Here is a 16018-nt window from a genome sequence, read left to right as displayed (position 1 = left end):
ATTCCATTCCATTCCATTCCATTCCATTCCATTCCATTCCATTCCATTCCATTCCATCTCATCCTATTCTATTCTATCTAATCCCATTCTGTCCTGTCCCATTCCATTCCATTCCATCCCGTCCCATCCCGTCCCCCCCCACCCCGCCCTCCCCGGGGGGTGCCCGGGGCCGCCTCCCCGCCTCCCGCGCGAGTCGCCGCGCTCCCGCTTTAACTTGTAAACGCGGCGCCGTCCCCGCGGGGCCGGGAGCGGGGCCGGGAGCGGGATCGGAGCCCATGGCCGGGGTGCCGGCGGGGCCCGGGGCGCTGCTGTGCGCGCTGCTGTGCGCGGCGGCGGCGCGGGGGCAGCCCGGGGGCAGCCCCGAGACCGGCGCCTTCGGCCACCTCTACCGGGGCGCCGTCAGCATCAGCGCCGAGCGGCTCTACGCCTTCGCCTACCGGAGCCAGCCCGGGCAGGTAGGAGCGTCCCGCGGCGTCCCCCGCCGCCTTCCCCTCCTTTCCTCCGCGTGGGGGGCTCCGGTGCGGGAGAGGGCTGGGATCTCCCCCCCATCCCCTGCCCCGCATCCCCCCGCGGGGACCGGGATGCGCTTGCGGGCTGCCCTCGCTCTCCTGCGGGCGAGGAGGTGGCAGCACCCCGGGGGCCGGGCAGGGACGGGGGTTCCCCCCAGCCCCAGACGGGGTTTGGTACCCAGCGCTTCCAGCAGAGGAATCCTAGAATGGGTTGGGTTGGAAGCGACCGTGAAGATTATCCAGTTCCAACCCCCCTGCGATGCGCAGGGAGAAACGGAAAGTCTAGAAGGGGATTATGCAGATAATCGTACTGCCTAAAAGAAAGGGGGGGACGAAGACGATGTACACGCACTCAAGGAGCCTTATTAAATACCATTTTCCACTCCTAGCTTCACTAGGATCCAGGTGCTCTCCCCCCGGGAGCAGGTGAGGTGCGATGCGGGGAGGCTGCAGGGCAGCACTGCTAAAGCCATGGCTGGTTGTGATGGGGAAGGGAGCCTGCCGTTTATCTATGCCCAGATACTGCGGGTTTTCACCCCCCTCCCCCTCCCCGTTTTCCCGTTTTTAATGTCGTGTTTATCTCAAGTAGCTGAGTGGTACCTTGGAAACTCTGCCCCCGTTGTTTGGATTGGGAATTAATTGCTGGCCGAGATGTTCTGGTGTACCAAAAGATGGTGAACTGGGCAAATGGATCTTTCCTCCTGCCTGCAGTTGCACAGGACAAGAGAAATGGAAAACACTGCTTTTTTTTCATACTGTATTTCTAATGCTTCAATATGAAAGGAATTGGTACAGCGTGATTAAAGGCAGGGGGGGAAGCAGGGGGAGGTGGTGTTAATAATCCCTTGTTTTATTTTACTCTGAAAATCCAAAAGATCCAGACCTTTAAAGACTCATCTTTCTTCTGTTATGCGTGTTAGTATGTAATAAAATGCCCTGGTATTTATGGGGCAGGAGTTATATGTCTGGGCTCTGATGCAACTGAGCCTAGCTGTGCTTAACTGTTGAATGTCACTGCTGAACCCAGGAGGTCAAAAGCAAGCTTTGGGCATGAGCCTCTTTGGAGAAGCTGGTGGTGACGTGTTAGGCTTCTTCAAGTGTTACAGGTATTGGGTGTTATTGATATGAGGTCCTGTTGTCAGATCAGATGTTATCTGGGGATTGTTAGGACAGCATGTGTACTGACTTCAGTTAAAATTAATCCACTTCCTTCACTTGCTCTTTGAAGCTACGTGTTTTTCCAGACGTCTTCCAGGAAAAAGTTTTCTCTCCAGGAGAACAGCTAGGGTGATAGCAGAGTGGGAGGAGTAAAGGACGGGGTACATAGCTGCTCTGTGCTGTTTGCAGGTATTTAAATGCACCTTCTGCTTTTGGATGCTCAGCTGTTCCTGTGGCCTTGAAGAGTCAACCAGCCCAGACTACTGCTGCATTTGAGCAGCAACTTTAGTGGACTGATCTCCATGTTCGTGCATGCTCGAACATGAAATCTCTGCAGTGATATTGAGCTATTCAAAAGCATATCTAAGAATGGAAACTTCAGCTTTGAGGCTTAATGTTTTTTTAATGCAGAGCTCTCCGAGCACTGCCATGAATGTGCTTAAAGAGGGTCATGCAACCCGTTCCTGTTACAAAAACTAATTTGGAAGAGAAAAAACACTTAAAAAAGGTGGGATGTGCTAGGAGGTTTTTGGATGAGGGTTGCCTAGAATGGGTCCTAAGAATAGAGAAGGCTCTAGGGAGACTTATTGTGGCCTTTCAATATATAAAGGGGGCTTATAAGAAAGATGCACAGAGGCTTTCTACCAAGGCATGTGATGACAGCACAAGGGACAATGGTTTCAAACAGAAAGAGGGTAAATTTGTGTTCGACAAAGGAAGAAATTTTTTTCCATGAGGGTGGTGAGACATTGAAACAGGTTGCCCAGAGAAGTTGTGGACACCCCATCGCTGGAAGTGTTCAAAGTCAGGCTGGACAGGACTTTGAGCAACCTGATCTAGTGAAGATGTCCCTCTGCCCATTGTAGGGGGTTTGACCTCGGTGATTGTTCAAGGCCCCTTCCAATCCAAATCATTCAATGAATTGTCACTGAGAAGCCCCTACAGGTGCTATGTCTAAGCTAAAGCAGCGAAATACTTCAAGAACGTGCCTTGCCTAATCAGGACAACTGGATGTCGGTGTATAGCTCTGAACTGATGAGAGGCAAAAATGACTGGGTCCTCTCATGCCAGCCTGGTCAGAGCTAGAGGTTGATTTGTCCTGGTAGTCCTGCACCTCCCTGTTGATGAAGATTGCTCAAAGCTTAGAAGATTGGTGGTAGAAACCTTGACTTTAATCTGGGACCATGCTCTTTTGGGCTGTTTTTTCTTGTGCAAGAGTTGTGAAGATACTTCGGGGTATGCTGTCCTCTGGCTATTTGTTGGACTTTCTGAAGGAACACAAGCCCTGCAAAAACTCAGTGTGTTAGTCCTTGCCTTTCACTACAGTCTTTAGCAAGTGGAGTGTTAGCCGGTGTTTGCCACTTGCCCATCACTTGTGAGCTCTCCGCTCTTCGTAGTCTTTCTGGTCTCCTCCTGTCTCTGTGCTGAGGGCATGTCAGCCAGAAAGCTCTGACACCTTGAGGCAGATACCATGTAGACCATTAATCTTAGTTACAGGAAATTTAATTGAATAAAAAGAGCATTTTCCATGTGGAAGGGCTGCAATAGGTGAATTTAATTGCTTTCCCTCTGAAACAAAGCCAGGTCTGGAGAGGTCTGGTTCTGAAACAGGGATTTGTTTCCCTGATGCTGTGGGTACTTCTGTTTTCTCATCTCTGATGCTCTCTTTCATGAGGACAGGCCTACAAAGCAAGGGACAACTCAGAGCCAAGGACAAGGTGTGAGGATTGGCTCATGACCCATTAGTTCTCTGTAAGTGCTTTGGTTGCTCACATGCTGGAACTGCCAGGGCACATCTGAAAGTGCAGCTGAGTAAAGCAATGCATGAATGATGGATGAGAGAAAGGAGGGAACAAGACTGCTACTCCTGTCTAGTGCTTTAGAGACATTGCTTTCTGAAAAGACTTGTGCTTATTTCAAAGGATGTTCTTCATCTACATAATCTCCCTTACTCCCTGGGATACAAGTATGCATGCTTGAAGGAAGAGGAAAAGCAAGTCCTAAGAGACTGCTGATGGGCAGAAATAAGAAAGTCGTATTCAGGGCTGTGGAGCAGACCTGCTTGGAGACATGAAAGTTGTTTCTCTCTGTGCAACTCCTGGTTGCATAAAATGAAAATAAGGGTACTTACATGCTGACCACGTCAGCATTTATACATTGCCAGGTCTCTGTGTGCGCTTCTGTAGGGAGAAAACCCCTCCTGTGTGCTGTGAAGAAATATTTGACCTTGTGACTTGAGGCAGGAGAGCTGTCAGGCCCTTTTGTACTTGGCAACTAGGATTTAGGCCTTAATTCTTGAGGTGGAGTTGTAAAAGTAAAGTTGTGCTGAAAAGCACGGCCACTTCTGCTGCAAGTGATTCTAGAGTTGGCATGTGAACAGAGGGATGTGTCAAACTCCTTCCTCGTGGTTGAAGGTCTTCATTTGTTATGGGGTCATCTTAATGCTTGTCTTGTTTCTTTTTACTCGTCCTAGATGTGTTTTGAAATTTTCTCCTCTGCACAGCTGTTTGTTTAATGTTTAACTGTGAGTTTAACTGTAAGGATAAAACCGGCTGTTGCCCCTGTCACTATGTACCCATGCTCTAACAGCAAAGGCAGATGTATGCTGTTAGAAGTCTGGTGGACAATTAGTTGGGGAAACAGGATTGTCTTATGTTAGGATTGTTTCAACTGGAGACATCCAGGATAGGGGAAGAAATGAACATATCCACGGGCATCTCCAGTTCCACATATTCAACATGTTCCTTCTTGGAGGAAGAAAGAAGGAGAACTGATCTGTTGGAGCTGCCTGTGCAGTGCGCTCCTACTCAGAAGACTGAAGAAGAGCTGCAAAATATTTCTGCAAAATATTTACTGTTGACTGGAGTAGGCTTTATGTGACAAGTAAGAGAACCTGCTCAGTGACATAATTGCAATACAGGGGCTTCAAAAAAGAAAAGCGTATGGAGGAGGAGTGAGGGAATTCAGCATGAATGACTCCACCACTGTAAGTTCTGGGAGCTGCTAATGGTTAATTTGCTGAAAACATAATACCACTAATATTGTGCTTGTGGGTATTTTCTGTACAAAGTCCTGAGTGGTGCAGGAGAGTATCACGAGGAAGAAGACTGATGGAGACAACAAGAGTTCTTACTAATCAGAGCTCAGATCAGCTGAATGTGTGATTTGGAAGATACATAGATTATATTTAGAAAACCAAGTATCTTTCAGGAGATCAAGTTTTCAACTTTTTATTTGTAGGGAAAGCTGCTGCAATCCAGACACAGCTCTTGGACATTTATGCAGCGCATCTTGGTTGTGATGAGCCCCAAAGCTGAGCAGTGGGCTGCACCTATTTTAGGAGAAAGAGTGGGTGATATTTTTCTCCTTCTCCATTGCCAGAACTGGGAACAGAGCCCCAATCTCTGCTACCATATGGCCCATCCTTATTATAAGCAGTGATTGGCAGTAGATTAAGCTGTGGCTTCTCTGCTGTGCAGTTGTGCCCTGTGAGGATGTGTAGCCCTGGAGTGACTGTTTCCTATGGAAGTCTGTCTGAGGGGTGATGAGCAAAAAATTATCCTCAGTGAATGGACAAGAGAGGCTGTATACCACCATGGAGGTTTGCTAACACCATTACACTTCCTTCTTTCATGGTTGCGCATGGGAAGAAGGTGGCTGACCTAAGGGAAGAGGGGAATCAACACTAGCAAGCAGAACAGAAGTCTTTCAATTAAACTCTTCTGTCCGCTAGTGATTTGGTCTCTTATGGCCTAGATGTGGATGGCAGATGCACTTACTTTGCTCTAGGCAAGGATGCGTAACTGGAATTCACCCGTACGTTCCTCTGGGATTGTGTGATGAGTCACTTGCTCAGACCAGTGCCATCTGTCATAGCTACAGGGAAACTCCTTGGTCTGCTACACGGAACAACCTGATAAGTGCCAGTGATCAAATCTGTTTACTGTTCTCTGCTGTTTCATGTGTGAACGTAGGTCCCACTCCAGCATGTCTGTTATAACTCCAAGAGCAATTTTTTCACCTCTTGATTCTAAGCTGGTTTTGGGCTGCATGTGTAGGACTCTTCAGGCTTAAACTAAACTACATCAAAGTGTTCCCTTGCTCTCCTGCACATCTTTTCCATAATGTTAGTCTTGGCTCCAGCTCAAGTTTCAGCCCACTGCTACACCACACGTGCAGTAAAACTTTAGTCTCCTGTTTAGAGATCGTCAAACCTGTGCTATAGTGGGGGGAAACGGTTAGGCTCTGTTTTTTCTTAATGCTGAGTGGAAGCCACTGTTTTAGCCACAAATATGCAGGTAGTAAATTGGGAAGACTACAAATGTTTGAACAAGCAGATCTCCTAAGGTCAGTAGAACTTCTGTTATTGCAGGATCTTCAGGGCGTGAACGCTGTTGCTTTTTGGGTACTGGCTCTATCCTGCTTACCACAGGACACTGGAAGGGCCTCAGAATGCCATTTCTGGAGCCTAATGTTAATGTTGTAGGCACAGAGAAATCAAAGCAAGTTAAAGTATATGATTCCTGAAGCCTGGCAAGGTTCAATAGAGTCCTTTTGGCATAACTTCTTTATATGTAATTTATCTTTTCTAAAGAAAACAACCAACCCTAGGAGGTGAAAGTGTAGGCAGTTAAGGCACACAGCACATGGAGTACTCCAGTTTCTTCTCAGTGGGGTCTCTTGGCCACTTCTCACCCTGCTCAGAGTCACACCAAAAGCTCTTGCTTACAGGAGAAAGCAGAAGTAAGCTGTGGGTGAAATGATGCAGGGATCTGCTGAAAACACAAACTTGACTATTGTTTTTTGCAGCAGAAAATACAGTTTTGAAGGGTTTGGCTCTGGCAAAAATGGGATAGCCTAAGTGGAGTAATGGTATGGAAGCTGACTTTGCTTTAAGCTGGGGATGGGATTGTGTGTCATAGAACCATAGAATGGTTTGGGTCAGAAGGGACCTTAAAGCCCATCCAGTTCCACACCCCCTGCCATGGGCAGGGGCACCTCCCACTGGATAAGGTCACTCAAAGCCTCATTCAACCTGGCCATAAACACTTCCAAGGATGGGGCAGCCCCAACTTCCCTGGGCAACCTGTGCCAGTGCCTCACCACCTTTATGGTAAAAATTTTCTTCTCAATATCTAATCTAAATCTCCCCTCTTTCTGCTTAAAACTGTTAACCCTCATCTTATCCCTGCACTCCCTGATATAGAGCCCCTCCCCAGCTTTCCTATAGGCCCCCCCTTAGGTACTGGAAATCTGCTGTAGGGTATCTGTGGAGGTGTCCACCTGAGATCCCTTCAAACTTAAATTGTTCTTTGGCTTTCTGAGAATTTTCTGTTGTGGTTTTTCCTTCCTAGAGGGACAAAAGAGTGTACATGTTGAAAGACACTATCAGTTTGCAGGCTGATCTTCAGACGGTGACATTAGTGCTGACAAGAATTTTATTTTTATTTCCAATTTATCAGCTAATTTTGTCAAGCCTGATAACTTGTCATTGAACTAAAACATCTCCTGAATTTGAATGTTGTTCTAAATTTTAAAATCACTCTCTTCTTGTTGAACTGTCTTCTTGTGTAAAATAAAAGCTGATCGTGTTTTATTGTTCCCCCTGCCACCGCTCCTCACCCGCCAAGATGTTTAGATTAAAAATAAATTTCTGCATATGAATAACTTAATCAAAAATGTCTCTCCTCAGTTTGAAGTCTTTCCAAGAACAGTGCAGCAATTTATAATACAAACATTTGCATCGTAAGCATAGCTGAAATGTCCTTAAATAACTTGTGCAGAAGCTGTTGGGTAGGAAGGTGTGCTTTTCCTATACAGGCCTCATCTGCTATTTCAGGGGATATTCAGGGAGTGAAATTGCAGTCTAAAAGCTGTATTGCAGGGGTGTGCCATCTGCTCGGTTTGAGAATATAGTTTAGTATGTTTGCATAAGCAAACATTATTTCCTTCTTTGTATCCTTAACAGAAACACAGAGGATTTCAGAAACAGCGTTCCTTACTTTCTTTCTTTATGCTGATATTTTCCTTCGGGCGTAGAAATAGCTGCTTTGGTATGGTTTGAAACAAACAATGTTTTGTTTTTCTTTTTTTAAAAAAAAAGACAATAAAAGAAAAGAGGAAGACACGTAGGATACGTAATTCAATCCACATGCCAAGTGTCACTGAGGTGAAGAACTTGGTAGCCAGGAAAGAACCAGTTATTTGTGTTGTGTCAGTAAAACCTGGAGTTATTGCGAGCTTGGGGCGGTGGCAATTATGGAAATGTTATAAACCCTTTTGTTTCAAGGGTTTCCCTATCCCAGAGTTCCAGCTGCTGTGGTGTAGGAAGATGCTAATTGTTAGAAAGTAATTTGTTCCTTAACTGGCTATACGAAAAAGGATTTATTTGTTTATTTTTAACATCTTCCTGAAGCCAGAGTGGTCAGGAATGGGTACCTATTTCATCCAGCCTGGCACCTCCTAGTTTTTCTTTCTGGCTGTCCTGGAGACTCCCTAGTGACATTGGTTAGAGGACAAAATGTCAAAAAGTAAAAAGATAAATATTAACACGCTTTGTATTTATCTTGTTTCCATTTATGCTGCATAGATAGCGTTGCAAACAAGTGAACTCATGGGAATGTATATGGCAGACTCTAAGTCCACACAGCATATTTGCACAAAGTAGAACTTTTAAATGAAGAATACCACTACTGGAACAATTACATTAATGTGAGTGAGGTTGCGCTTGACATACCGGAGTCTGTCGCTTAGTTTATGCTGCTCTGGATATTTAAAACTCTTGGCAGAAATACTGGAAGAAAACTGTGGGACAAGGTTATTTGACAGATTGTTTTTGGCAATTAAGACTTACTGACATTAGACCATGAAGTCAGACCAAGAAAGGCTGAAAGAGAATGCTTGTCTGTGCTCTGTTTTTTTTTTTTTTTCAGTCGTTGTCAGACAGGAGTGGTGCTTGTATCTCACTCTCTCATAACTATTTTCCTTCAAGGTCTCACCTTCCCTCTGTTGTATTGACAGTGGGAAGAGCAACAGAGTTAGACACTGACAAGTATTTGCTTCATTCAGTGCCTCGATTGCTCTAGTCCATCCAGCTGAATCTTACTTCACTTAATTTCAGAGTTTGTATAAAAAAAAAGCATCTTTTTCTTGTGCAACAGCAGGCAGGAACAATTTGCTGGCTTTTGTAGACATATCCTTCGCTAAGACCTTCCATTGTAACTAGCTGCCTGTGTATTTGCTTGCTGGATTTGTTCCCTGCCCACTGGTTTGGCTCCATGCCTTGTCAGGCCCACAACCAATTGCTGTCGCAACGTGGACCGATAATCCCCAACGGTCTCACAAGGAGCGGCTTGTGTGTGGGTGTGGTGGAGAACGTGGCAAAGCCCTGGTACGATTCAAAGGTTTTGCTTAGCATGAGGTGGTGGAAAGGAATCCTCACTAATGCTCTTGAAAACCTTTGCTTGCAGCAGAAACTGTTGTTGCAACCTCCTGCTTGCCCTTAAGTTCACATCTCCACAGTCTTAAATTGATGTGTAATCTCTGTGGGAAATGCAGACTTCACAATCAGTCCAAGGACTCTTTTGTGTCAACAAGAGCCTGGTTTATTTTGTTTAATGGTTGCAGCTCTATCAGTCCTGTTCAACTGTGTGAATTTGCAACCAGCTCCTTCTGCGTGTTCCCATCCAGAGAATGGAATTCAGATGTACTCATTTTTAATTTCTTTCCTTTTTTTTCCTCCCCCTATCTCCAGGGAGGTGACAGAACTGAAGTACAAATATTTGTCTTTCCTGATCTAACACATTTTTATATAGTGCTGAGAGCTCTCTTTATTCAGCTGTCTGACTGCTCTGTCCACCTTGAAATACAGAAAAACACTCAAGGTCAGTGATACAAAACTGTCATGAACTTGGCTGGTGAATAGAGATGCACATGGCAGAGGGCTGGTGATGGCGAGGAATGTGAGGAGCAGAATTCTCAAAAGCAGAACTGACGCAGCCTCAGTCCCACAGCACAAAGGGCAGCAGTGTGGTTATTGCTGACAAACACTAGTGCAGGGCCCCGTTGTCAAAAGGAGCGTTTGGTACACGAGGTTGTTTCCTAAGATCCAGTCTGGACTGTCCCACCTGAAACCAAAGCGCAGATATCTGCAGGAAGTGAGGATTTCAGCTTGGAAGGTACAGATGAAATCTAGCACCTTGTTACACTACCAATACAGACAGCCTCCTTAGAGAAGGGGAAGGTGCAACTGTTTTTTTCGGTGCTGGAAATGGGCTTCTCTAAAGTGAGGTCCTTCAGCAGTGGTGGCGTTGCAGGAATGATGGCAGCCTGGCTGACCCTCTTACCAGCAGGCAAAACTTCTTATCTCACCCATGCTGAATGAGTGGGGGTAGATGCAGAAGGAGGCTTAGAGTCGTTTGTTCTGGGTGAGCTTATTTTAAATAAAATCTGTGCTTTTTTTTCCCCTGCTGTCTCTACATGCAACACAGTTAGGATCTTATTTCTGTTTTGGGAGGGAGGGGTGTGTGTGCTGAAAGCAGTGATTCTGGAGCAGGGAGGGGTTCTCGTGTCAGAATTGCTTGTTCTTGAAATAACCGGTGGAAAGGTGTGGATTGAGAATGTTTGAACTAAATAAATCACCTTTTCTTCCTTTACCACCTGCTTTTTTTTCCACTACTCTAAAAATACTTTGCTGGAGATGATTTCCTTTAAGCAAACATCGAACGCTCACTTTCAAAGGGAAAGATGGGACTATGAATACTGGCTCAGTGGTAAAGATGTTAAATCTGTTGGATGAAAATGTGTATTGTCTGTATCAAGACAATAGAGTCTAGAAGCAAAACAGGGGTTGAAAGTTTAAAGTAGGCTAATTGGAAAAAAGCCTGAAAAAACCACAAATATGGATTCATAGATGCAAATTGTTATCCCTGTCCCTTGTGATGCTTCTGCTCAACAGTTCACCCTGCTGGGCAAAACGGGTTTCTCAAAGACACTAGTTAAGGTTTCTTACGCTCTATAGCACAAAATCAGAGACTGACTGACAGCAAATGAGAGAAGCCTTGTTGACAGCTAAATGTTAGTCCTTCCTCTACTTTCCCAAGCTTCCTTGTAATAGCACCTAGATTCTGCTGAACTTTGTGGCTGTCATACTCCCAAGGTCATTTGCAAGTGGGGGAGGATCTGGAGGGACCATAAGTTGGGAACTGCTTCAGCAGGTTTGGCCCACAGGCAAATCCCACCTATTTTAATGATATGTTTTCGTCAACCAAAGTTTTGTAATCCTGAGACTTCTGAGGGGGAGAATGGAGGTACTTCCTGGGGCAGGGATCTGTCCCCTCCTCTGGAAGTGCAGGATATACCCACGAGAGCCCGTGTGTTACTCTGGTGATAGCATCAGGGTAAATAACTAAGTGGACTGGCACCTTAGTCATCATCTGCCCATCTTCTTAGTTACTCTGTTTTTTTTCCTGGGCTCCTATTATAAAGATTTGGATGGGGTTAGATGGCGTGATGCTCCTGATTGATCTGGGCTACGTTCAAATGTCAGAAGAGCAGAGTTATTCACAGCAAGTGAGTTGTTAATACATTGAGGTGAAGTTTAAAGTACACTGGGATCTTCTTAATTGGCTGCTCTGTAAATGTTGCTTCTGACTTTCTGATGTTCCTCTCTGACTGAAGGACCCTATTTGAATGGGGCCTGGGAAGCAGCTTTGCCTGCAGAAAGAAAGGTGAGAGGGGTGAAAGAAGTGTAATGGGATCACACCTGTGAGCCTAGACATAGGCCAGGTGTGTTATCAGACCTAAAAGAGCTCAAGGGACCTTAATGTGGGGTTTCATGGGAACAGGGTAAAGAAGCTCTGACCACCTGTTACAGGAAGAAAATACAAAGAATTGAACACAGGAAATTTGGAGAGAAGTCATGGATGGTGGTTAATATAGCACATACTGGGTTTTGTAGGGGTAAGAAATAAGAGCAAGTGCTTAGATTTTAAAGAATATTGCGCCTTAAGAATCTTGCCTCCTGGTAATCCTATTTCTTACTAGTATAATGGCAGTATTATAAGATAATGGAAATGGCAGCAAAGCTGAATAAATGTTGTAGAAGGTGTATGATCAGCTTAGTTTTGTGGAGAAAGGGAAACCAAATGAGGAGTCTAACTGCTGGATCACAGCAGAGGGAAGAGAGCTTCCCTCCCCTCTCAGGTTTTGCCCTGTCGAAGTGTTAATCACCAAAGCTTTTGCTTCCCTTTCTTTGCCCTTCTCTTGGATACATGGGAAGTTTTAGTGAGGGTGATCAAACACTATAAGAAGCCTCCCAGAGAGGCTGTAGAGTCTCCATCCATAGAGTTATCCAAAACCCAACTGATCAGCTTGCTCTGGATGACTGTGCTTGAGCAGTGGCATTGGACTAGATGATCTCCAGAGCTGCCTTCCAATCTCAGCCATGCTGGGATTCTGTGTTTTACATGAGTGTTCTTTTGAGAGGTGCTTTATGGTTGAGCCTTATACCATGGTGGGCACCAAACATGTAAATGTGGGTAAAAACCCATGATTTTTTAATAACTTAAAAAATATCTTAGGATCATCAGATAGACCGGAGACTTACACAAGGTGGGTCCCAGTTAAGGATTATCTTTTGTTATTGTAGTGGAAGGAGATTAAAGCTTGTTCAGCTCTATGGTTAGATAATAGTACAATTTATTACCATGACTTCTGAGTGATGAGGTGGACGTTTATTTAAATTAAGACATTCCAAGCCAGCGGTTTAGAGATACTGGCAATAATTGGGAGGAGATTGGGAAGAATTGACTCATAGGTGAACTTGATAGGTAATTTTTGGGGTACTGAGCACCAAACCACCTCTGAAGACCCCTTTGAAGCTTCTGCGGAAGATGCAAGGAATGACTTGACATTTATATAAAATTACATATATAATTACATTTATATATATAATTACATATATAATTACATATATATGTAAAATTACATATGTAATTACATTTTTATATATGTAATTACATGTAACTATGTGGTTACATGTATGATGAATAATGTACGGCTTTGTGTAACTTTGTGTATAAATTGAGTCCATAAACCCCTTGAGGTGTGCTTGATTTGAGGAAAAAAATAAGCATCCAAGCACACGAGATTTGCCAAAACCTGAATAAACAGTGTCTATCTCGGTGATGTAATTATCAGCTTATTGCACACCAGGTAACAGATCCACATTTTGGACAACTTAAGTGTCCTGCACCCTTGCCTTTGTGGTGAAGCAGGCAGAGGGATTGTTGGGCTGGAGAGAGTCAGAGGGATGTGACTTGGTGAGATGCAGGGAGGGGAAGTGGAGGGGAACACACCCCAAGTAGTTGCACATGAGGCAGCTTCTTGTCCATTCTGTACGGCAGCAGGAAGGTGACAGAGCTGTGAGCTGCAGGCTTTATGACACTGTCCCTCTTAACCTGATGTTTCCGAGGCCGATGCAGTAGAAGCATATCTCGGGTTTTGAACGTCTCCATCACTGTTTGTCCCCAGTTAAGCTCAAAACGTGCTGCTTGCACCTCTTCTTGCACAATTGAGTCTCAGCATCTGTAGAATGGAGATGATGGCTGCTGTGGGTATATAGCATGTCACTGCAAAATCAAGAGGCCTTTCAGTAGTTGTACATTAACTATATGGGGAAGCTAAAACTTGCAAACGTTTGGTTACCTGAGCAGGCCCTGCAGGCATTTGGAGTGGCAGCTGCTACAGCAGCAGGGCTGCCTGAAAATAGATGGTCAGTCCTTAACAGAATGAATTAATCTTGGTGTTGCTTATTGTTGGTTAAGTAAACATCTCATATCTTTGGATTCATAGGCAGGTCTCTCCCTCTTTCCTTTTTCCCCCTCCCTTCCTTAAAGGAAACTTTACTGCTTTTAGACTAGTAAAGCAACTAATCTAGAAGAGCCTTGAGGTCTCAAACAATATATGCTCACGGTATTGACTTTAGGTTAAAGAGAGAAGCCAGTATTAATGTTGAAAGCAAACGGAGGCAACTTGTAACCCTGTGCTAAGTCTTTTGGCTGGTTTCGGCAGTGGACATTAAGGCTAGCAGGAAGGTGTCAGGGCAAAAATGTGTGTGAATGGAGCACTAGTGAGTCACTGTATGAGAAGTTTAACTGTTAGGCTCATCCAGGAAGCTCTTACAGAAGTGGCTTGGTCTTGTAAAAAGGGGGAAGAGTAATGCTGTACAGATTTGCCTTGTGCAGGTACAAAGCTGCAAAGCTTTCAGACCTGGACTACTGTGTCCAGTTCTGGGCTCCCCAGTAGAAGAAAGGTATGGACTTACTGGAGCCAGTCCGTAGTGGGGCCACAAAGATGATGAAGGGACTGGAGCATCTCTCCTCTTTGACCAGAGGCTGAGAGGGATGGGACTGTTTAGCCTGCAGCAGAGAATGCTCAAGGGGATGACATCAGTGTGTATAAGTACCTGATGGGAGGGAACGAAGAAAGAGGAGATGAGTTCTTCTCAATGGGTGCTTGGGTAATGACAGGACAAGAGGTAACGAGCACAAGCTGAAACACCGGAAATTCCGACTAAACATTTCTCACCCCCAACTGTGAGGGCAGTCTGGAGCAGGAACAGGTAGCCCAAGAGGTTGTGGAGTACCCACCTGTAGAGATACGCGAATCTGACAGTGCTGAGCAACTTTTCTCTGAGCAAGATATGTTAGGGTTTCAAAGTGCAAGGATGGGATGCTTATTTCCTGTTATGCATTTTGTTTCCTGCAAGGGCAGAAATTGCCATTTCAAATTGGATTCTTAATAGAGGCTCCCAGGGGAAATAGACTCCAAGACTTGCATGTCCCCATTGGATTTAAGGGCCTCCCATGTCCATGTCTGTGCTGAACAGGTACTCACTGGTTGCAGGTCAGAACTGCTGCATCAGCAGAACACAGTGTAAGAGTTGAGGCCACGGTGAAGGCATAGCACAGTTTGGAAGTCTTGTCCTCTGCTGGTATTTACAGCACATGGGGTGGAGTCTGGGTGTAACTCTTTCAGCTGTTCTCCTGCTCCCCTTCTCCAGCCTGGTTTGATGGGTGGGAAGTGAACTTAATAGTGCTGCAGCATTTGCAGTATGTGTACATCTTGCATATTTAAGCTGGCCTAATTCCAGCCCTGAGCTCCCAGCTGCTGTCCCCAGCAACTGACTGTGTGATCTTGTTCACCCAAAGGTGCGCTTGGGATTACGTCCTCATAAAGCTCCAGTCCCTACTGCTGTGTACTTTCGACTCTCAAAGCAGGCGAGGGCTGTTTTCTCATCTTTCCTTTTGGGTGTGAGCTGTATGAAACAGTTAGGTGGTGGGCATTCTTGTCTGCCCGCGCAATACTTCATTCATTTGTGAAGCAGGGTGTGTTCCCCACGTCTGATGTGGTGCTCTACAAGGCAGGCAAAAGGTCTTCTGGAGCTCTCTCTGGCTGATTTCATACTTCATTGGTGTAGAAAATACTCCCCTTTCGACATGACTTGGAGAGCTCTGCTTTGTTGGGTGAAAATTAAGAAAACACTTCCATCATATGCAGAATTGTTCAGGGATGTGATCTTGGCATGGTGTTCTTCTCTCTTAAAATCAAGGAATTCCACAAATTGGCCCAACAGACATTTAAGATCACATAAAAAGTCTAGTGAAGATCTCAGACTATCAAATACTGGTATTAAAAATAGTTCTTCAGCCTTGTATTGGCAATGTTGTGCTTGTCTGCTTAGGAAACAGTATTGGATTACGTAGCAAAGGGTCCATAAACAATACACTGTAGAACACAGGTGGAATGTATTCTTACCTGTATAAGCCAAACAACATGAGAAACTAATAAAGCTAAATAACACGCTGCACCACTGGAGATACATGATTTGCTGTGTATGTACTGTAGTGGAATAGTTGGAAGAACTGGGATTTCCAGGAGGCATTAAGACATCATAGAATTATCCCCAGTGTATCATAATAGATATGAAAAGCTGTACCTTTTTTATGACAGAAAGCTAGAGCTTTCTCATATGTTTTGTAGGATACCTCGGAGAAGGTTTTTTCTTTCGTCTGACTTTTTCTAAACAGTCTGTGAATTTTTGTTTGTGTTTTTCCTCTTCGAACCAATATTGAAAATACTTAGTTTGCTGAAAGGGAAGATCCAAAGTAGGAAGAAGCAGCATTTTCACTTACATACAACTTTCATTTCTGTGCTCAGAGCCTGGGCAAACTATAAAAGCAGTGTTTTTTTTTTTCTTAATACCACTCAGCATTAGCATATACTTATTACATCTATTACATTTCTTTTACATTATTACATAATTACATCTATTACATTTCTTAAATTGA

General features: G+C 44.7%; 1 protein-coding gene across 2 annotated transcripts in view; it reads left to right on the top strand.

Moving 5' to 3' along the window:
* Positions 1–283: 283 nt before the first annotated feature.
* Positions 284–16018, top strand: part of SIDT1 (SID1 transmembrane family member 1) — a 49210-nt gene continuing 33475 nt past the window's right edge. The window contains exon 1 of one of the 2 annotated variants that reach the window (XM_069866620.1): positions 284–455. The gene's annotated coding sequence lies outside the window, so the exon portion shown is untranslated. The remainder of the gene's footprint in view (positions 456–16018) is intronic. The other variant, XM_069866629.1, reaches the window with a different exon arrangement.

The sequence above is a fragment of the Phaenicophaeus curvirostris genome, chromosome 1, assembly GCF_032191515.1.
Source record: "Phaenicophaeus curvirostris isolate KB17595 chromosome 1, BPBGC_Pcur_1.0, whole genome shotgun sequence".
NCBI classification, from domain to species: Eukaryota; Metazoa; Chordata; class Aves; order Cuculiformes; family Cuculidae; genus Phaenicophaeus; species Phaenicophaeus curvirostris.
This window is presented reverse-complemented; position numbering and strand designations above follow the sequence as displayed.